Source organism: Aulostomus chinensis, chromosome 1, assembly GCF_037954235.1.
Source record: "Aulostomus chinensis isolate RoL2024-O1b breed Wild chromosome 1, RoL_Achi_v1.0, whole genome shotgun sequence".
Classification (NCBI taxonomy): domain Eukaryota; kingdom Metazoa; phylum Chordata; class Actinopteri; order Syngnathiformes; family Aulostomidae; genus Aulostomus; species Aulostomus chinensis.
The window spans coordinates 38,512,225-38,532,508 of NC_141320.1; the positions used below are offsets into that span (position 1 = coordinate 38,512,225).

The following is a 20,284-nucleotide window of genomic DNA, read 5'->3' on the forward strand; positions in this document are numbered from 1 at the left end:
CCTGTGAGCCTTGAAGAGAGAGAAGCCACCTTTGTGTCGGAGAAGAGCAGCTTAGTCCAGGCAGCCAGCAGCCTGAGACCAGAGGGTAGCCCATCAACGCGCTTCCCTTCTTCATCGAGCGAATCTCAGCGGGAGCCACGGTCGACGAGGTGGAGGCTTTGGAGGCCGTCCTCCCACCAGTTCGTTGGAGAGGCGTCGTACATCGATGGGAGAATCCAGCTGAGAACGTCAGCCGGTTACGTTGGTTTTCACCGATTCAGGCCTGGACTCCTGTCTCGCTGCCAAACTCCGCCTGACTCCGTAGAGCTGGTCAGCCTCCACTCAGTCCTCTTCATTTGGTTGGAGGTCACCATCGTTCATCCTACACACCTTTCCACCTGCCTCTTAGCCGTCTACTTGAAGCTCAGATAAATCCAGGCTAATTCATACCTGCTACTCAATATGGGCCTTAATTACTCTGCTGGAATTATCACTCTGTCTGAAGGGTTTTCTTAATTGTATTAAATCCTCTTTAATTTCCAAGAAGTCTTCCAACTCATTCATTCATGCAAGCCACTGATCCACAAGACCTCATTGATGAGCTTCAACCTGAGACTGATTGTTTCTCGTTGGACGAGACACCCATTCAATGAGACTCATGGTCAGTCCATTGAAATCTACTGGTGTTCCTGGTGAGTTGATTTAACAACATGAGCTGACAGAATCTACGTTCAGGTAGGAACCACCACATCCAGGGGTCTGGACCTTTGAGCAGGCAGAGCCATCAAAGTAGCAGACTAAGCTAGCAGACATTAGCATTGAGAAGAAACTGATACCTGAGCCTACTTTTGGGTCTGGTCAGGTGATGACACAATAATATGACATCATTGTCAGACTGACGCCTGCTCAACACTGACCAAACACCACCCTATTGCATTGTGGGAAATTTCTGCTTGGCTCGCGTCCATCAAAACACAAAGAAATTTCTCCAGAATCAGGATTGACAGTGGATACAATTGAGTCCACACTGGTTTTTCATTCTGAGTCAGGTGCAGGTGTGGACCTTCAGACACAGCCTGTGTTTGTGTTGTTTATTCAGTGATTTTTCTTTCAATTCCAATCAAAGCCCCACAGCTGCAGAAAGTGAGAGAACAAGCAGGGATGTTCAAGATAAACGCCCAACGTGGGGCTTGAACCCACGACCCTGAGATTAAGAGTCTCATGCTCTACCGACTGAGCTAGTCAGGCTACACCTGAGTACCTTCAATAGCCTGAAGTGATCAGAGTGAGAGACGCTACAAGCTCTTCATCAGACTCACAGTCACATGAGCCATCACATGATTGATGAATGACCACAAACACCTTCATCTTTGACAAAGAAGTAAAATAAAAGGTGAACCACAGATGAGACACCAGTGGTAAAAACACTAAAGTGCTGTCAAGGAGAAACAGGATACGAGCAAACACACACACAATTTACAGAGGGAGAACTCTCCCAGAGGGAACCACTCAAAGGAGAACCTAGAGATCATCAGGCTGGATGACCTCATCAACATGAGACAGGTGGATAGGAAACAAGCTCAGAGATGTCAGGAACATGAGATCCAAGTGGTGAGAGAGCAAGAACTGGTGAGGTTCCAGAACCAGGAGTGAGGTGGAGCCTGCATTACCTACTGGGAGCTTTTAGTCTAAGGTTCAACTTGGACTTGAATGATTTCTGGAGAGACAACGTGCAGGGAGGGAATTTGGAGATGAAGAACAAGTTCCTCTCAGCTTTAATGGAGTTTTCAGGAGTCAAACAGACCCTCCTCTGATTGGTTGCCTCTGATTGTGTTCTCATTGCACCACAGCCTCCAGGTTGAGGGTTCTGGTCCTAGTCAGACACATTGACTCTGATGCTGCTAAGCCTGAAGGGAGGATGAAGAAAGGAGTGTCTGAGAGAGCTTCACCAGACAAACTGTCCAGTTGAACAACAAACACTAGTCAGTAGGAATGTTGCTGCTGGGACCCTGATTCAAACCAGGGTTGCTGCAGCCACAACACAGAGGACTGACCACTAGAGGATCAGGGCCTCCTGGAGGCTGAGGTTGGAGCTGCTCTGTCTTTGTCTCACTGAGAGACAAAAGACAATTGGAGTCCACAAAGAAATCATTGAGAAATCAAGGAGAGATCAAAGAAAGAATTCTAAGATTTAAAACAGAACTCTGAGATCAAAGGTTGAAGTTCCCCAAGGTTCAGTTTTAGCTCAGACCCTCTTTAATATCTCTGTACTGCCACTTGTCGTCAGGAGACTCAGTATAAACCTCCACAGTCCTGCTGATGTCACTCAGCTGGACATCTCTGTGTCTCCTGGTGACTCAGGACCAGTTGATGTCCATTAACCTGTCATGGAGGCAGAGAACAAAACTAAGGTCTTAATTAAAGCTGGAGGCAGTGTTGTTAGGGCCTGAGCCTCCTTCTGTCCACTGCAGAAAAGTAGCAGGAGTCGTCCTGAATCCAAGGATGTATTTTATGAGAGCGGTGGGACTTGTAGTTTAGGAGGTAGAAGCCTCAGTGTGACACCAAGTGAGAATCAGAGCTGAGCCTCTAAGAGCCCCTCCCCCGCTGCTCTCTGTCAGAGTGGAGAGGAGAGAGGATTTTTGGAGTTTGTTGTTTGAAAAAGGCTCATCAATCCCCAGATTGTGGTCAAAGTAGAATGTAAACATTTTAGTAGGCATTTTTGTCAGGAATGTAGTGAAGTTATTTGTGAAGTGGAGAGAGTTACAGTGTAGACGAGAGAAGCGTCAGTTTGAGGCTATGTGTGTCTGAGGAGACAGCCTCCCATTGGTTTACATTGTAGGGTGAAAAGTGGGTCCTGGACTTTGTCATGACTCAAACAATTTGTAGTTGGTTTCTGATGGTTTGGTTTGCTTGACCTTGCAAATCCATATTTTGGGTTCTGGCTTGTTCTGCTTTTCTTTTTGTGTTTGTATTAAAGTTCTGTTGCTGAAAAAATAAATCCAGGGTTTAGTGACTAAAAAAAGGTCCAGAGGCCCACAACTAAATATTCAAACCAATATTTCCATGGATAAGGAAGCCTGACAAGGAAACAAGAGATGGAAACAACTTGGAGGATAGAAAATTGTTTTAGTTTATTTGACAGCTGATTGAAGACGTGGGTCAAAACTGACCGTTACCATAGAGATGGGAACAGGAAGCTGACACAAGAGGAAGGTTCCAGCTCTGAAAAAGGAGTTTGATCAAAATCTTGAACTGCCAGTAGAAAAATCCTTTTGTATGTTGACCTTTGTTGACAGAAGTCACTTTAGCTTGGCAGTGAAAAGAATGGCTGCTAGCTTGACAAAGAACTGCACAAACCAGGTTCAAGCTGGACTTTGGACCCTGGTATCTGCAACGACTCCATCAACTCCTCATCTAGCAGCTCTGCTGGGTCCAACTATTTTACAGAACATTTGACAGACCTGTGGAGCAGTGAGGACACACATGAGTTGATCACATGATCCACTGAAGCGCCATTTTACCTGCCACTGAGGTCACCAACATGAGCTGGAGTTGGGAATCTTGAACTGAACCTGGTATCACAGCGACCCCTACTGCTGCAAAATGGAACAGCAACACTGAACCAAGTACAGGATTGGAGGGAGACTGATGATGGTCTCTGTTTGGGTTTTAGAAGGACAAGGAGGGCGTGGCTTCAAGCTGGATTCTCAGAGACTATTTCCCCAACCTCTACATTGGCATCTACACTGTCATCCAGTCATGTGACTGAAGTCATCCAGTCACGTGACTGAAGTCATCCAGTCATGTCAGTGATGTCACTCTGCAGGACTGTCACTGCCATCACATTCTAGAAAAGAATCCAGACTCCACATTTCTGGGGCAGTTTTGGTCTTTAAACACTTGACAGTTCCAGGAGATTTAGTCTGGCTCAAGATCTTCAGATCAACCCAGGACAGAAGGCTATGATTCCATTGGATTGTGTATTTGGAGCATTCAGAGATCTGGTGGATCTCAGTAGGAGCTGGATTTATCCACTGAATGATCCTGGTCAATGTGATCCTGCTCCTCCATCTCTCAGGCTGACAGAGCAGGAGGACCTGACTGAGAAGAAAGCTGCACTTGAGCAGCTTCAGTCTCTGAGTGACAACACACAGGCAGAAAACCAGAATTTGAGGGAACAAGTTTCTACTCTTGAACGTGAGAATAAAAGAGCAATCCAGGAGCTACAGAACCTCACTGCTGTGGTGGCCAACCTCAAAACGGTCCAGGACAAGAACCAGACTCAGATAGAAGACCTGAACGCAACAGTCCACAGTCTTCAGTGTGAGGGGAGGAAGGTTGATGGAGAGAACAATGAGCTCAGAAAAGAGCTGACCCAGGTTCAGTCTCTGAGGGAGAGTGAACAGGTGGAGATGAAATGTCTTGAGGAAGACCTGACTGAGAAGAAAAGTGCACTTGATCAGCTTCAGTCTCTGTGTGACAAGAGATGGACAGAAAACCAGAATTTGTGGGGACAGGTTTCTAGTCTTGGACAAGAGAAGATTATTGCATATCAGCTGGTAGAGAACATGTCTGCCATGGTGGGCAACCTTGAATCTGTGAGGGAGGAGAACCAGGCTCAGATCAGAGACCTGAACACACAAGTCCACAATCTTCAGCTTGAGGTGAAGATGGTTTACAAGGAGAAGTGTGACCTCAAGTGTGAGCTCAACTCCATCCAGGCAGAGAAGAAGAAAATGAGAGAAGAACTCACTGAGAAGAAGACGACTCTTGAACAGCTGAGGTTCCAGAGTGGGGAGAGAGAGGCAGAAAATGGATGTTTGAGGAGACGAGTTTCTACTGCATCTCAGGAGACAGAGACCTTCACTGCAGAGTTGGCCCACCTCGAATCAAGGAAGGACCAGGACCCCACAAAGACTGGCAGTCTGAACGGTGAAGTTCAGAGTCTTCTATGTGCAGTGAGAACACAAAAGAAGAAAAGGAGCAGTGCTCAGAGGGAAATCCTGGGAAATCTTCATGATTTAAAAAGCTGTTTGAAAGAGGAAAATCATGACCTTCAAGTGAAGGTCCAGCAAACTTCTGAAGAGCAAGCAGACTCTCCCCTACGTCCAGCCAGAGAAGAGCAAACAGACTCTCCCCTACGTCCAGCCAGAGAAGAGCAAGCAGACTCTCCCCTACGTCCAGCCAGAGAAGAGCAAGCAGACTCTCCCCTACGTCCAGCCAGAGAAGAGCAAGCAGACTCTCCCCTACGTCCAGCCAGAGAAGAGCAAGCAGACTCTCCCCTACGTCCAGCCAGAGAAGAGCAAACAGACTCTCCCCTACGTCCAGCCAGAGAAGAGCAAGCAGACTCTCCCCTACGTCCAGCCAGAGGAGAGCAAACAGACTCTCCCCTACGTCCAGCCAGAGAAGAGCAAGCAGACTCTCCCCTACGTCCAGCCAGAGGAGAGCAAGCAGACTCTCCCCTACGTCCAGCCAGAGAAGAGCAAACAGACTCTCCCCTACGTCCAGCCAGAGGAGAGTAAGCAGACGCTCTCATATGTTCTTCTGCAGAGGAGCGACGGGATTCTGCTGCATGTCCTTCAACTGAAGAGCAGAATGATGGGGGCACCCTGGAGACTGGACCTGCTCCGGGTCAAACCAGAGGTCTACTGAGCCATGTGACATCTGGTGTAGAAGATGCTCTGTTCATGTTCATAGTTTTTTCTTTGTGTGCTTTTCCTCAACTCTGTTTTCTTTGTTTGTTATATATGATGATACCTTGATCACCACAGCAGTTGATCCCAGCTTGATCAGCTGAGTGCTTTGCAGTCTAAAGCACTTTAGTGACACCTGTGGGGTCCCTTATCCTCACTGACCACAGGGATTCAGCCTCACTGAAGGAGAGGGAACCTTCCAGGTTGCAGCTCCTAGACTCTGGAACGCTCTCCCACTGGACATGAGGACGCTGTGGACACCTTTAGAAAGAAGCTAAAGACCCATTTGTTTATTAATATTGTTGTTCATGATGGAATCGTCCCTCTGTACCTGCCCACACATGTCAAGAGGTCAAATGATTCCCTGTTTAAAACAGCTCTTCATCACATGGATGTGCATCCCAACAGTCAGAGTTCACCGATGCTGCTATTCCCTCCAGTGTGAGGCACTAGGAGTGACTGATGAGGGTCAGGGGGGTCAGGCTAGTCCAGATAGTGGGTCTGTATGAGGTTATTAGGGAGGGATAAGGTAGTGGCAGAGTTCAGGCTGTAGTTATGCTCCAACAGTTGAGACAGGGCAGGACAAAAAATGACCTCCTGATGGCGTTAGGAGTGACTCTTACAAGAACCAATCAATAAAAGTGGGTGGTGACCTGCTCATGTGACGCTTGTGTTGATGATTACTGGGTCTCCTCCATGCTCATTTATCATGAATGAATCCCTCTGAGTAAAACACCTGATGACTCCTGAGTTGTTTCACAAAATGTGTGTGTGTGTGTGTGTGTGTGTGTGTGTGTGTGTGTGTGTGTGTGTGTGTGTGGGCAATATGTGTTATGGTTGTTATGGAGTTTATGGTTATTATCTCTGTTTCTTGTGTCTTTGTCTTTGTTGTCCTCCCATTCGTCCGTCCTGGATTTTTGACCTTGGTTGCAGGAAGCCTGTGACCTCAACTCCTTTTTCTGTGTTGCTGAACGTAGAGCCTTGCTTCATTGTGCTAGCTAAAGTGTGATCCTCCCTGCTAATTCCTTATTTCGTTGACTAATTACCCACCAAAAATTAATACCTAACTGCTTTATTTGGCTGAAGTTTAAAAGACCATCATTCTGGCAGCAACAATCTTTCTGCCTTGTAAACACGCTAAGCTAACGATGGCTTCTCCCTCTTGTTCTCCTCTCTCCTGCTCAGAGTGCCACATGTTTTGTTCCTCCTCTGCCTCCTGTAGTGATACTGATAAGTGTGTTAAATGTAGTTTTTTTGTTGTGTTGGAGGTGAGGCTTAGCGAGGTTGAATTGGACCTGCAGCGGCTCTGCACCAAAAGCTGCGAGAGCTAGCCAACCCTCACTAGCTGGTGCAGACCAACTTAGCTTAGCTCCTAGCTTAGGCCCAACTAGCGCTTCCCCAGCAGCTCCCATGCATCTGGGAGAGCGCCAAGAAAAGTTGGGCCTAAGCTAGGATGTGCTTGCTCATGAAGAATTGTTGGGTGTAAATTCATTTAAGGAGTGTTGAACTGGACCTGTTCTACTTGTAAAGTGTAACTTTTGTTGTTATTTGGTGCTTTACAGGGTTATGACTTGATTTCATTGCAGCTTTGACCTGAGCAGGTGTTCATTCACATCTCAGTAACAGGGGACACTTTATCACACCAGTGGACAAACATCAGCATTCGTCACCCAGCAGCTCCTCTGATCAACAGAACAAGTTAAAGTATTCTGGAGAATGAGGGCATCGATCCCTCTACCTCTCACATGCTAAGCAAGCGCTCTACCATTTGAGCTAATTCCCCTGTTAAGGAGCACAGCAGATAATGCACGTTGACCTTCATGCATGGTTGAATGAGCGTCACCAGTTGAAGCTTCTCTGGTTGACCAATGTAATGGAGACCAAGGGTTCCATGACATCAATGATTAATTGAAGGTAGCATTTGTCTTGGTATGAACAGTTTATGTAAATTAGAGGCACACACACATGTTAATGGTCAGGTTTATTGAATCAGCAAACATGTGAAACATTTTCTATGCCATGTGTTCCAGGGAGGGACCTGGAAAGCACAGGGGGACCGGCCATCCTGCCTGTGGAAAATGAAGACCCCAGTGTCAGTCAGTGGGAATCACTGTGCAAGGCCTGGTATTTAGTGTTTGTCAAGTTTGTCTCATGTAAATGTGGCAGTTTCAGTCGTCACGTCAGTCCACCTCTTCCTGGTGGTTTCCTTAAAGGGGGTGGAGCCAAAAGGGGAGAGTGGCCCAAGGAAGCTCCTTAAGAGCTGTAGGTGCAAACCTTTGCTCCCAGATGGGGGAGGGGGTACAATCACAGGCGAGGTTCATTGAATGATTATGCATGTGGATGTATGATTGAGTTGGTGTAGTAGTCTGGAATCATGTATATATTTAGACAGGTTATGTTGTTGAGATGGTGCTGGTTTGATGTAAATATTGATTGTAGAGCATGGTTGTGGTCTCACCTCCACTCTATGGGCCATCCATCGTCATCTTCCTCTTATTCCTTACTAGTAAGGGTCACGGGGGGGGGGGGGCTGGAGCCTATCCCAGCATCTACGGGCGAGAGGCGGTGTTCACCCTGGACAGGTCGCCAGTCCATCGCAGGGCCAACATACAGAGACGAACAACCATTCACACTCACATCTACGGTCAATTTAGAGTATCAGTCAGCCTCGTCCCCTAATTGCATGTCTTTGGACAGTGGGAGGAAGCCGGAGTACCTGGAGAGAACCCACACAGGCCTGGGGAGAACATGCAAACTCCACACAGAAAGATCCCACGCCCGAGCCGGGACCTTCTTGCTGTGAGGGCACAGTGCTGACCACTGCACCACCGTGCAGCCCCGCTCTAGGGGCTGGTCTGTCTAATTTCCTGCAGCCAGGAGGGGATAAATGGCAGTCAGGGGTTTTTAATGTAAGTTGATGGTGTCTCATGCAACCTCTTTCAATACTCCAGTGGTGGTTTAAGTGAAGAAAAACATGGGTTAGTCAGTAGGACTCTGTGTGTGTGTGTGTGTGTGTGTGTGTGTGTGTGTGTTTGTGTGTGTTTCCATGCAGACTTTCCCTTGTAACAACCGATTTGATTTGGAAACCATCTCATCGAAATCTCCTCTCCAAAAACCCTCTTCTGCAACTTTGTACCCAAGTTGTCTCCTCATCAGGCACCACAGTATCCAGTAGGTTCAGTTAAAACAGTCATCAGTGATTAATGTTCATGTTCAATGATGAGGTTTTGATTTATTCTTCTAGAATCATCTGAACAAACCCTCCTCAACACAGTGAAGCCTTCATCTGACAGGAGGAGTTTCTTTTCCCAGTGATTCCACTGACAGTGAAAAGCTTTGTTCATCAGACTGGTCTGATAGGATCAACTACTGGTTGCTCTGGAGTGGAAACAGCAACCTGTCAGGAAACATTAGTCAGATCAAAGCCAAGATTAAAGCAAGAGCCTCCAGATCAAAGTCAGAATTGATGATGATGTCATCAGGGGGCTTTGATAGTGTATTTATTTGTACCTAGAATTCTGTCTTTGATCTCAGGAGGACATGAAAGAAACCCAATTGAGGAAAGCAGAGGAGAACATTCAGCTTCATTAGAAACACTTGAACTGTTGAACAGTAGAATTTGTTTGAAACAGTTTACAACACTGAGTGACAGGATTGAAGAGGGGAGATTTGGGTATTTTCAGTTTAATTCTAACTTTAAACTGGGCATGAACATTTTTAGTCGTTCATATTCTAACATACAGACGAAGTCATGACATTCCCTTTTTTTTAACCTGTCCTGTTCAGGAAATGGAAATTTAGCTGCTATGTTGAATCAGAAAAACCTTTTGAAGTCTACTTTTGCTTCAGTCAGAAAGTGGACTGTTGTTAACTCTCACAATGGTTAGTGATTGTGGAGGAAGACAAAATCCTTATGAACCTCTTTTTAACAGACACACATTTCTAAAGACACTGGTTCATTTTATTTTCTTCTTCTAGCAGAGGATGGTTTCGATCCATCGACCTCTGGGTTCTGGGCCCAGCACGCTTCCTCTGCGCCACTCTGCTCTACCATTGACTGAACAGTCCTTGTTTTATGAGAGCATTCTCTGTCTTTGTCTCTGCCCTGCTCTCCTGCTCTCTTTCCCCTCATTTAGTCCTTGACATGATCCATGCTCTACAGCTCTGCGGGTGGAATGAAGACCTGCGTCTGCTCTGCCCGTGCCGTCCTTCGTCTCAACCTAAATTGTTTGACCCACCTTTATAATGATCGGACTCGCTCCCGCTGAGCGCGCCAGACGCTACAGACAACACAACCAAATTGGCCCCGATCAGAATTTGACAGGCCGAACTCGCGCCGAAATCTTTACAAAAAATCAATTTTTGTCACCCACGTGAAGATGGGTGGGAACATGCCCTAAAAACACCAAGAATAATATCCACCACCTTCTGAACGGGTCCTGGCCCGTCTCCTGCATCAGGGGCCGCCGCAGTCGCGCATCAGCTGTTCAACAGCTTTTCGCCGCAACACTCAATAAGACAAAGACATAAAAGCTCAAGCTGCTGTTGCGGAAGCCGTGATCGTATAGTGGTTAGTACTCTGTGTTGTGGCCGCAGCAACCCCGGTTCGAATCCGGGTCACGGCAGCATGAGATAAATTTCTTTGTGTGTAGTGATGGACACAAGCCAAGCAGAAATTTCCCACAATGCAATAGGGCAGTGTTTGGTCAGTGTTGAGCAGGCGTCAGTCTGACAATGATGTCATATTATTGTGTCATCACCTGACCAGACCCAAAAGGAGGCTCAGGTATCAGTTTCTTCTCAATGCTAACGTCTGCTAGCTTAGTCTGCTACTTTGATGGCTCTGCCTGCTCAAAGGTCCAGACCCCTGGATGTGGTGGTTCCTACCTGAACGTAGATTCTGTCAGCTCATGTTGTTAAATCAACTCACCAGGAACACCAGTAGATTTCAATGGACTGACAATGAGTCTCATTGAATGGTAAACATGTCAAATATGAAGTCATCACCTGAGGAGGTCTGCTGCTGGAATGAAGCTCCAGATATTCACAAGATATTCTAGACCTTAAGATAAAGCATTTTTATATTTGATTTATTGTTCATTAGCCTGCTTCACATTGTTTGATTCTATGTGTTGTATATAAATAGAACTTTGATCCACAACCTCCACAAACACTCTTGTCCAACTTTTGTGCCCAAATTTTCTCCTCCTGAGGCACCAAATCAAGTCAAGTCATTTTTATTTGTTAGAACCAAATCACAACAAAAGTTCTCTCATGACTCTTTACTAGTAGAGCAGGTCCAGCACCAAACTGCTTCAATGAATCTACACCCAACAATTCTCCATCAGCAGCACATCCTGCAACAGTGGTGATGAACACCTTCCTTTTAACAGGCAGGAACGTCGAGCAGATCCAGGATCAGTGGGGATGGCCTCCTGCTTTGACCGGTTGTATTTAAAGCTCCATCAGATTGGAACAACCTTTCCCCCTCACTTGGGTCTCTCACTTCCTTTCTCATCTTCAAATCATCAAGCATTTTCAAACATCTGCTCTTGTTTCTGATGCACCTCCCCTTTTCTCTCCAGGATTCACTCTCTACTTGTTCTTGTTTGTTCTCTGTACTGTAAATATGTGGATATTTGTGTATGAATATGCATTGTGTACTTTAATGGTGCATGGAAGCAGTATTTATTTAGATGGGTGTTTAAATGTATGAGTATGTGAACACAGGCCCACTCTTATTCTGCAGTGGGATCTCTGATCATACTTTGTAGAATACTGGATGGTGGGGGGGGGGGGGGGCTTTGGGGAACATTGTTGGCCTGTACCTGGGTGTATGATGTGTGTGTCCTTGTGTTGAAAATAGAATCTACTTTTATTATTGTTGTATTGTTGGTCATTATTTGTCAGGACCCCCTCCAAAATGAGATGGTGCATCTCAAGGGGCTGCCCTTGAAATCAAGAATCAAGAATGAAGGTGTCTGCTGGTCTTGGTGGACCCTCTGCTTCTCCAGCTGAGTCAACAGATTCCTGTGTTGCTTGAGTCATTGTGTATCCTGGCTGCATTCAGCGCTTTCACCGCTGCAGCCTAGCTTGATTGCCAGTCAGGACAGGTGTTATTAAGAATGGAAGAGGGGACAGTTTTGGCAGGACAAGTTGCTCCACATTCAGGAGATGGTGGGAAGTTTCAAAGCTGCCATAAATCTTGATAACAAACTCCTTCACTGTGTGGGAGGTTCAGAGTCCCTGGTTTGATTGCAGCTTTGACCTGAGCAGGTGTTCATCCACATCTCAGTAACAGGGGACACTTTATCACACCAGTGGACAAACATCAGCATTCATCACCCAGCAGCTCCTCTGATCAACAGAACAAGCTAAAGTATTCTGAGAATGAGGGCATGGATCCCTCTACCTCTCACATGCTAAGCTAGCACTCTACCATTGGAGCTAAGTCCCTGCTAATGAGCTGCAGATGATGGAGGTTGACCTTCATGCAGGGTTGGATGAGCGTCACCACTTGAAGCTTCTCTGGTTCAACAAACCCTTGGGACCAAGACAGGAATTGGAACCTGTGCAGGTCCAGACCCATGTTTAAGTTGGTGGAGACAATTGTTTGAACCAGGGACTGAATGAAAAGACTTGCCCAGACTCCTGCTCGCTCTTCTGAACCGACCCCTCATCTCTGTGTGTAGACTGCCAGGCTGTCTTACTTTTCAATGGCACAGCAGCAGACAGCAAGAGGGTTACTATGGTGCAGTTGGTAAAATCCCTATCAATGGTCTGCAGAAATATGCTGGGACTTCTTTTTTATTACGAAGCAGAATTCAAAGACTGACCAAGGAAACCACAGCACAGAATTTAGAGATCAAAGAAAGAAATCAAAGATAGAACCTGAAGATCAGGAAATGGCACAGATCAATGAGATCCATGGACTCATCAGTGAAGGTTTTCTTTCAGGACATTTTCTACCCAGAGTGATAAAAGCAGCCAACACCTCCAGCACAGAGTGGAGATACCTGCCACACCTCTCCAGAGACCTGGGACATGATGGCAGTGGTGGGATTTGAACCCACGCCTCCTCAGAGACTGGAGCCTTAATCCAACACCTTAGACCGCTCAGCCACACTACCTCACTGAGCTGTTCTCTGAGTTGGTCTGCTAAAGGCATGTTGAACAGGAACTAACAATGATTTCAAACTTATTCTGAAGGGTGACCCCTTCACTCCCGTGGTCACAGGAAGTGACGACAGCGCTGCTAGAAGCAGGAAAGAAATGGTAAAAGGACTCAGTTTGTACAGAGCCTTTCTATCTCAGCATACCATGCTAGCAAACCTCCTTTTGTCTGGTTTGGACAGACAGACAGACTACTTTATTAATCCCTTTTGGACGTTCCGCGAGGGAAATTTCACTCTCCTCAACATACATTCACAGCACTGTTACCATAGATTAGACTAAAAATAGCAAAGAAGAAAAAACAAAGACTATATATATATATATATATATATATATATATATATATATATATATATATATATATATACACATACATATATACATACATATATATATGCATATATATATACACATACATATATATATATATACATACATACTTATATACATATATATATATACATACATACTTATATACATATATATATATATATATATATATATATATATATATATATATATATATATATATGTGTGGGTGCCTGTGTGTACCTGGATGGTTATGTATATATGCATAGTGACAGGAATAATCATAATATTAATTGTTCTTAATTGTTATTATAACAATAATAATGATGATGATATAATATAATAATGATGATGATATAATATAAAACATATAATAGTTATAATAAAATAATAATAGCAGTAGTAACAAGAATTATATAATAATAATAATAAAAAATAAATGCTCATGATAATTATTATGAGCAAACAGACATTATGAACAAACATTACAAACATTGTTCATTACAAACATTAATCTCATAAATAATAAATGCTCATAATAAAAAATAAAATAATGATGATGATAATAATAATAATAAAAACAATAATAATCATAATAATAATAATAATTAAAATAATAATAATAATAATAATAATAATGTACAGTCTCTTATATTGCACGAGTGTCTGGTTGTTATCGGGGCAAGCTAATGGTGCTCAGCCCTCTCCTACAGTCCTTCTGTTGGCCCCCCCCCCCCCTCCAGTGAGGAGTTTAACAGTTTAATGGCTCGGGGGATGAAGGAGGTCTTCAGTCTGGTTGTTGTTTGGTGACTGTGGATGAACACACAGGAGAAGTTGAGCATGAATCTGTGTTCCTGTTCACTTGAATACATGCAGGAGTGTGAGGTGGAAATACTACTGTTTATTTTTGTTCTGATTTCAGAACTGTTGACACAACGGTGTCAGATTAAAGCATCTCCACCTTCCAGATGCTGGTCTCCTTCTGGGGTCCTGACTGACCTCCATCTTGTGTTCTGGATCCACCTGAACCCAGCAGCTCCAGATCCCTTCACTCCTTACAGGGATAGAAAATGGCTGCTGGATGGAAGTCCCCCAACTGTGGCTGTTCTGAAACTCTTCTCCTCAGTCACTCCTGAGTTGACACTGAGATGGAAACTCTGAGTATCAGGTTCAGAACAGCTGATCTGAGTTGGTCCAATCAACTGTGAGTGTGTTCACCTTGAGTGTCACACGTGCACATCCACGACAAAATGACATCATCAATGGAGCCCTGATACCACGAGTCACCATGACAACCAAGAACAAAATAACAAGTTACTTTGAAACAAGACCTTCATATATTTATGATGACATCACCAATATGAGCCTTTTCTCTTTTCCAGGCTGTCTTACTTTTCAATGGCACAGCAGCAGACAGCAAGAGGGTTGCTATGGTGCAGTTGGTAAAATCCCTATCAATGGTCTGCAGAAATATGCTGGGAGTTCTTTTTTATTATGAACCAGAATTCAAAGACTGACCAAGGAAACCAAAGCACAGAATTTAGAGATCAAAGAAAGAAATCAAAGACAGACCCTGAAGATCAGGAAATGGCACAGATCAATGAGATCCATGGACTCATCAGTGAAGGTTTTCTTTGGTTCACGGTCTCTTGTTGTCGTACTGGTGTGATGGTGTCAGACCCTTTACATTCAGTTCAAACAGACTCCAAAGTGTAGCTGTGATGCAGAGGGCAGCAGCCTTGTGCTTGGTTCCGTCATGGTTCTCTGCATTGTTAGCAAACTCACCAAAGACCTCCCTGAAAGCAGGATCATTTTCCCACAGTGCTTTTTTAACCAAGTACCAATTTGTCCCTCTTTAAAAAAACAACAAACAAAGATGAGGTCAGACTGAGATGGACGAGATGATATGGATGTGATTTATGGCTTTCAAACTCCAAATATTCAATTTTTCTTCAGGGCTTTTGAGAGGTTCTGGGTAATGAATGAAAATTTAAGTTGGACAGAAACGACATGCGGTGTCACTGTGTGTGTTTACACGTGTGTGTATTTCTTGTTTTATGGTGTTGGAGACCATTTCCATCATCAACACTGATCAGGAGTCCTCATCCTCATGGGGACCAAAGACCGGCCCTGATGCAGCGCAATGCAGTTTGTGAGTTCTTGCATGAATTTCAGAGTGAAGGTCTGGATTGAGTTTAGTTTCAAATAAAGATTAAGATTCAGTTGGTTAAGATTAAGATTAAGGTTAAGGTTAGGCTGCACATAGAATGAAGTTGATCGAATGTTCTCATAAGAATAGCTGGGCACACCTGAGTGTGTTTAAATGCAGACTTCCTCTTGTGACAACTGATGTCATTGGAAACCATCTTGAGGACATTTGGAGAAAGTTCAATCATTCAGCTGCAGGTACAGTGACTTACAACACTGCAACAACAACAAAAAAACACCCCTCCAAAAACACTTTTGTCCAACATTTGTGCCCAAATTTTCTCCTCATGAGGCACCAAATCAGGTCAAGTCAGTTTTATTTGTTTAGAACCAAATCACTACAAAAACAGCCATTAAGTTGATCTGGTTGGCACTGGTATTTGTTCTTGCTGCAGCTCAGGAGTGATTCAGGAGAAGAGTTTCAGAACAGCCCAGGTTGGGGACTGGAATTTTAAAATGTCCCCTGGAACCAAACAACCTTGGAGGGTAAAACCTCCAATCATAGCCACTCAGATGCAGCAGCAGAAGAAGCTGTCATCCACCCTGACAGTCAGAGCATCAAGTCAAGAAAACATCACCATCTTGTAGTTCCAAACCTTCACCTGTCAGATTCAGCTACTTCTGATTGTGGGACTTTAAATTTGAACACAATGGAATTTGGACAAGGAGTTTTCCTTCAAGTCCAAACATCATCGTCCAGCCTCCAACCAGAGGTCCATCAGTTAACATGGAGCCACAGGTGGAGTCTGGATTCTTTTCTAGAATGAGACGGCAATGACAGTCCTGCCAAGTGACATCACTGACATGACAGGATGACTTCAGTCACGTGACAGGATGACTTCAGTCACATGACTGGATGACTTCAGTCACGTGACTGGATGACAGTGTAGATGCCAATGTAGAGGTTGGGGAAATAGTCTCTGAGAATCCAGCTTGAAGCCACTCCCTCCTTGTTCTTCAAAAACCCAAACAGAGACCGTCAGTCTCCGTCCAATCCTGTACTTGGTTCAATGTTGCTGTTCCATTTTGCAGCAGTAGGTGTCCCTGTGATACCAGGTTCAGTTCAAGAGTCCCAACTCCAGCTCATGTTGGTGACCTCAGTGGCAGGTAAAATGGCGCTTCAGTGGATCATGTGATCTACTCATGTGTGTCCTCACTGCTCCACAGGTCTGTCAAATGTTCTGGAAAATAGTTGGACCCAGCAGAGCTGCTAGATTAGGAGTTGATGGAGTCGTTGCAGATACCAGGGTCCAGTTCCATCCTCACTACCCCTGGTGACCATGTCAAAGTGTCCTTGAGTAAGAGACTGAACCCCTAAATACTTCTGATGAGTAGGTTGGCTCCTTGCATTGCAGCCTTCAGCATCAGTGTGTGAGTGTGTGTGAATGAGAGGACATTGTTCAGCTCCTTGAGTGCTGCTGAGGTAGAAAGGCTCTGTACAAATTGAGTCCTTTTACCATTTCTTTCCTGCTTCTAGCGGTGCTGTTGTCACTTCCTGTGACCGTGGAGGGAAGGAGTCCCCCATCAGAATAAGTTTTATATCATGATGTTACTTCCTCTTCAACACGCCTTTAGCAGACCAACTCAGAGAACAGCTCAGTGAGGTAGTGTGGCCGAGTGGTCTAAGGCGCTGGATTTAGGCTCCAGTCTAAGGCGCTGGATTTAGGCTCCAGTCTCTGAGGAGGCGTGGGTTCAAATCCCACCACTGCCATCATGTCCCAGGTCACTGGAGAGGTGTGGCAGGTCTCTCACAGCCTCTCCTCTCTCTTCCACTCAGATCTTCAAACCTGTGACCAAAAGAAGAACCCTCCTCTGAGTCCACAGACCTGAGCATTGCTGCTCTGAGTACCAGGTTACCTCCTGGTTATCAGAGTGAAGTCATGGTGAGGTAGTCAGTTGTTCATTTTGTTTTATGACAGAGGCCTCATTGTGAATTAAATAATCCCATTTCTTTACTTGACGTTTCACGCTGTTTCGATTGAAAAAGACCAGTTCCTGGAGAAGATCTTCCAGGGGTCCAGGTTAAAGCGGTGCCCCAGCTGGCACCAGGCGCTGACCCAGGTCCTGCATGGGAGATACTGTCAGTTCTGTTCTGCCCTGCTCACAACCACAGGCTGGTGTTGAGGCCTGCAGCAACCAGGGCCCCAGTCACCAAGAGTATAAAGGCTGGTCATTGTGGCAGTGGGAGGAGTCAAAATGAAGACAGACCAATGTGAGCAGGACGTTCCTGGAGAAGTCATCCATCCACTTTCTATTCTTATCCTTTAAGGGTCACGGGGGGGGGGGGGGGGCGATCCCAGGTGACATTGTTCAAGAGGCAGGGTTCACCCTGGACAGGTCAGAATTCCTGATGATGTCATCAGGGCTTTGACAGTGGCTAGAATTCTGTCTTTGATCTCAGGAGGACATGAAAGAAACCCAACTGAGGAAAGTAGAGGAGATCATTCAGCTTCATTAGAAACACTTGAACTGTTGAACAGTAGAATTTGTTTGAAACAGTTTACAACACTGAGTGACAGGATTGAAGAGGGAAGAGTTTTCGACTTTAAATTTAATTCTATCAAGTCAAGTCAATTTTATTTATTTTGTGCCAAATCCCAACAGAAGTTATCTCATGACACTTTACAAGTTTATCTAATGAGACAGGTACCCTGGAAGGTATCACGTTGGCCCCCAGCACCACCCTAAGGAACCCAGGAGTTCTCTTTGATCAGGATCTGTCCTTTCATGCCCACATTCAGCAAATTTCTAGGACTGCTTTCTTTCATTTGTGAAACATTGCTGAGATCACACACATCCTGTCTCAAAAAGATGCAGAAAAACTAGTCCATGCCTTTGTCACTTCCAGGCTGGATTACTGCAATTCCCTCCTATCAGGCTGCACCAGTAGGTCCCTCAAGACTCTCCAGCTGGTCCAGAACGCTGCTGCCTGACTAGAACGAGTAGAAGAGACCATGTCTCTCCTGTACTGGCCTCTCTGCATGGCTCCCTGTCAAATTTAGAAGAGAATTCAAAATTCTCCTTCTACCATCAAAGTCCTTAACAGTCAGGCTCCTTCATACCTGACAGAGCTCCTAGTCCCCTATTATCCAGCTAGAACCCTTCACTCCCAGGATGCGGGGTTACTGGTGGTTCCTAGAGTTCTAACAGTAGACTGGGAGCCAGAGCCTTCAGCTATCAGGCTCCCCTCCTGTGGAACCGTCTCACAGTTTCAGTCCAGGATGCAGACACCCTCTTGACCTATAAGAGCAGACGAAAGACCTTCCTTTTTGATCAGGCTTATAGTTGGGCTGCTTAGGCTGGCCCTTAGATATGCTGCTATAGGCTTAGGCTGCTGGGGGATCTCCCATGGTGCACTGGGCTTCTCTCTGTCCTCCTATATGTGTCTTACATAAATCATACTCATATGTATTACTAACTCGTCTCCTTCTCCAGAGCCTTCAGGCTCCCCTCATCCCAGATGTGGGTGCTGCTGGAGGAGGCTGCAGACCTGAAGAGGCTCAAACTGCCACCCGTAGCTCCACCTGCTCACCGTCTGTCCATCAGTCTCTTCACTAATCTCTCTCTTTATCTCTGTCCCTCTCTTTCCTTCTGCATATCTGTCTTCCTCCATTATCTGTCTTTGTCTCTGCCCCGCTCTCCTGCTCTCTTTCCCTCCAACCGGTCAAAGCAGAAGGCCGTCCCCACTGATCCTGGATCTGCTCGATGTTCCTGTCTGTTAAAAGGAAGGTTTTCATCACCACTGTTGCAGGATGTGCTGCTGATGGAGAATTGTTGGGTGGAGGTTCATTGAAGGAGTTTGGTTCTAGACCTGCTCTACTAGTAAAGAGTCATGAGAGAACTTTGTTGTGATTTGGTTCAATACAAATAAAACTGACTTGACCAGTGTCATTTGTGGTCTTTTGTTAATTGCATGCCACATGAAATTATTGTTGGTCAGTTTTGTAGCGACTGTCTCACAGTGGCAAGACAAGACCACTTCTACTTTTGATGATGACAGTTTGTTCAACACTAAACTTCAACCAGTCCCATGTTGTCAAACACTGGAACCTCCACAGCACCTGAACAGGGACTTGAACCCTGGACCCTCACATTAAAAGTCTGATGCTCTACCATCTGAGCTACTCAGGTTCTTTCTACAGCATTGAGACAGGAAAAGAAACACCTGTGAAGGTCAAACTGATGCTTTCTTGACTTGTTCAGTCCTCCATGTTGAAGTCCACCATGCTTTTGACTGGCTCTGATTCTCTGTGGCAAAATCCAACAAGAGGCTCCAAAAATGTCCTGAATGTCGTAAGAATGCACAGGACAAGATGTTAGTTTCCTTCATGTCTGCAGTTCCTCCACTGGAAACTAAAGTCAATGCTGCTCCTCTGCTGAAACCTGGGATCGGACCAGGGACCTTTAGATCTTCAGTCTAACGCTCTCCCAACTGAGCTGGTTCAGTTCTGAGTGAGGGCCCTGCTTCTGTCATTTATAATCTCTTCCACTCTCACTAGAACTTTGAGAGGATTGGAGCTTCTGAAGTCCTGAAACAAATCAAACCAGGGACTTTGAACTACACAGTGAAGGAGTTGATCATCAAGGTTGATGGCAGCTTATTAAGTTCTATCTTTGATCAAATATAAGAAATGTAAATGAATTCAACATTGATTGCATTTCTCTCCTTTCTTTGGTGCCCTCAGACTTTCTGAGAACTGTAGGAGGAACTGCTCTCTGCTCTCTGTTTGTTCTGCTCAATGGAGGAAGGAATGGAGCTCTAAGTTTTCCAGTTCCTACATCAGTGAATGGACTTTCAGTGCTGCAAGGAGCCAAAGCTACTAAGGAGGATTACAGAGTTTGTCCTTGCTGGAGTCAGTGACTTAATAGAGTCTAACAAAGGGTTGAACCTGAATGAGACAGTCACCCTTCAACATGGGGCC

At 45.2% G+C, this 20,284-nt stretch overlaps 3 non-coding genes across 3 annotated transcripts; 2 read left to right on the plus strand and 1 right to left on the minus strand.

Moving 5' to 3' along the window:
• Positions 1-1,154: 1,154 nt before the first annotated feature.
• trnak-cuu (transfer RNA lysine (anticodon CUU)) lies at positions 1,155-1,227 on the minus strand. Its single transcript has one exon. It is a non-coding gene; the product is annotated as a tRNA-Lys (tRNA).
• An 8,998-nt stretch (positions 1,228-10,225) lies between these two features.
• On the plus strand, positions 10,226-10,297 carry trnah-gug (transfer RNA histidin (anticodon GUG)). The gene has a single exon. It is a non-coding gene; the product is annotated as a tRNA-His (tRNA).
• A 6,668-nt stretch (positions 10,298-16,965) lies between these two features.
• Positions 16,966-17,073, plus strand: trnal-uag (transfer RNA leucine (anticodon UAG)). The gene is made up of 2 exons: positions 16,966-17,003; positions 17,030-17,073. It is a non-coding gene; the product is annotated as a tRNA-Leu (tRNA).
• The last annotated feature ends 3,211 nt before the right edge of the window (positions 17,074-20,284 follow it).